This window comes from Benincasa hispida, chromosome 8, assembly GCF_009727055.1.
Source record: "Benincasa hispida cultivar B227 chromosome 8, ASM972705v1, whole genome shotgun sequence".
In the NCBI taxonomy this organism is placed as follows: Eukaryota; Viridiplantae; Streptophyta; class Magnoliopsida; order Cucurbitales; family Cucurbitaceae; genus Benincasa; species Benincasa hispida.
In genome coordinates, this window is record NC_052356.1 from 59,265,195 (window position 1) to 59,268,004 (window position 2,810).

A 2,810-nucleotide genomic window follows, 5' to 3' on the forward strand; every position below is an offset into this window, starting at 1 on the left:
GTGCTAAGACCGTTAGCAACTAACGCCCACCATTTTTGTGTAAACAATCTTTATTTATCATTTTTATTTTTTTTCTTATTAGTTTATTTTTATTTTATTTTCTATTTTCTATTTTTTTATTAATTTCGTTTTATCTTGTTTTTGTTATTTTACTCGCTTTATTTATCTTATTATTATTAGTTTTTTATTTATCTTTTTTTCGTTATTTTATTTGTTTTGTTTATCTTCTTATTATTATTAGTTTATTTTTCTTATTTTTCTCTCTATTTTCTGTTTCTATTTTTGTTATTTTGTTATTTTATTTATTTACTTATTTTTATTATTTTTATTTTTTCTTTTTCTTTTTCTCTCCAACGTTATTCTTCCCCCTCCTCAACCCTCTCCTTTTCTTCAACCTTCTTCCTCTGTTCACTATCTTCCTTTGAATCTCCTTAAAAATCTCAACTTCAAGTATGGCTTCTGCTATAAATTGTGAACTTATAGAGTGGTAAAAGGGACGAAAAAAAAAAGATTGAAGACACAAAGAGAAGGAAAGAAACAAATTGAGAGACTGAGTGAGAGTAGAGTGAAAAGTATAGAAGATCAGAGAAAAATAAAAGAAGTGTTCTGACGAGCTCCCCACCCTCCGGTGGCTGGCACGATACCCACAGACTCACAACTCCGAACTTCCGACGCAACTCCCTCTGAGCAGATCTGCGATAATCGCAAAGTGTGTAGTCTGGTAACAACTTTAGGCGAACGACTGAAATTCACCTGCAAATAAGAATAAAGAAGAGGATGAGACTGAAGAAGAAGAGGAAAAAGAAAGGAAAAATGTGGAGAAGAAGGGAAAGTTGTTCTTAAAGAAGGTGGGCCCCACTTCTTTTCTATATTATTTTTTAAATAAATGGTGGATCTTATTCCTTCTTTTTAAAAATATTATTTTTATTTTAATAATTGCAGCGTGTCCACTTCCTCTATTAGTTGTTTTCAAAATTAATGAAAATGGTGGACCCACTTTATTATTTATTTATTTTTATTACTATGATTATTTGTTTTTTTCTTACTCGTTTTTCAAACTCTAATTTAGTATTATTTATTTATTTCAATTTTTTCGAAGATTCCAAGTTTCTCTTATTTATTTAGTTTTATTCTTATATTTTTTCTAAATCTTAGATGATTTTAAGTAATCTTCAATTGGCTCTAGGTTGTAATTTAGGCTTTCCATTAAAGGATTTTGGGTTCTATTTGCTTAGATATTTTCAATTTATTCTTATTATTCTTATTATTCTTTTTAATAATAAATAGAGTTGGTAGAAAAACTCACAAGGGTCGGGTCTCTACGGGGCCCCTACCCGATCAGGTTGGAAAATCTCTGATTTGATGGGAGAATTTATTTGGGTCTCCATTTGAGGACGGTATCCCTGTCTTGACCTCGACCCCAATTGAATTCCGATCCCAATTAATTATTTTTATATATTTTTTAACAATTTTCTTTTCTTTTCTTTTCTTTTCAGTTCAACAAAGCAATCAACATTAGCCACCTTCCCATTTGCCCATGCCTGATCTACTGTTCAATCTCTTTCGAATCTTCAAATCTTCAGCGAGCTTTCAACTTTAAGACCAATCTATCGACCCTACTTCGAATTTTCAAGCCGTTCAACGTCAGTGTCAGTGTTAGCGAGCGTTGAAGTCGTTTTTCAAGCCCGATCTGTTGTTGTTCTTCTTCGAATCTTCAGCAATAGCAATCAGCGTCAATGAGCCATTCATGCCTGATCTGTCGTCCGTTCAAGTTTGTCCATTCAAGTTGTTCATGTCCGTTCAAGCAGGGTTTGAGGTATGCTCAAGGATTAACATTAATTTTTTATTATACTTTTTAAAGCTTGTTGTCTAGTTATTTTTTGTGACATTATTTGTTAATTATATTTTAAATATAGGAATACTCACAACTGATGATGGAATGATGTCGAGAAAGGAGAAAAATTTAAATGTAAGGTCATCAGTGAAGAAAGAAAGACGAGCAATTTATGATTGTGGCAATTGTATTTGTAATTATATAAGACATTTGACTTCAATTGACTTCCAACTTTTATTCGGACTTTATTTAATATAAGTCGTAAACTTAATTAGTGGATTTGTGAGCTTCTAAATTGTGTTTATTTCATAGATTAGTCTATTATTTATTATTTATTTTTTTGGATTAGTGCAATTTTAAATAAAGTGACTCGAATTAAAAAAAAATGTTAATAGGGGAATTCCCGCCAAGAATTGATGTGTTTTGATGCATTTTATCTATGCGATGATTTAAGCGCTTTGTACTATCTTATAGACGCATTGTTTTACATAGTTAGACCCAAGTATAAATTCAACTAGAATCCTGGTGAGACCAGGGTCGAACTCAGGGATTGCGTTCTATTGATGCGTTTACAATAATTGTTTCAATCTTGACACAAACTATTTATTAAATATGCAATGAGTTTGTTTCTATTCTATTACTAAAATAAATGGTGATGGATGTGATGGGTATCACAATCATAAGTGAAACAATCTATGGGAAGAGATATAGATTTCAAATGAATAAAGATAGGGTTGAGAAAAGTCTTCACTAACAATTCCTAAGTAACTGCATAAATCATGCATTTAAGCAAATCACTCGAAAATTGTAACCTACACTTCTCTATGTATTTAGCTATCATATCCTATTTCTAGGATGCATGCGATGAGTATTTGATGCAAAACATGTCTCTTTGTTTCTAAAGATAATCTTTCTTGTTTTATGCGGTCTAAATCCTTTGCTTTTTCAAACATAGAATCATTATATTTAGAACAAT

At 31.0% G+C, this 2,810-nt stretch overlaps 1 long non-coding RNA gene across 1 annotated transcript; it reads left to right on the forward strand.

Annotated features, from left to right (window-relative positions):
* The first annotated feature begins 233 nt into the window (after positions 1-233).
* Positions 234-2,115, forward strand: LOC120083382. The gene is made up of 3 exons (XR_005483413.1): positions 234-848; positions 1,497-1,816; positions 1,917-2,115. It is a non-coding gene; the product is annotated as an uncharacterized LOC120083382 (long non-coding RNA).
* The last annotated feature ends 695 nt before the right edge of the window (positions 2,116-2,810 follow it).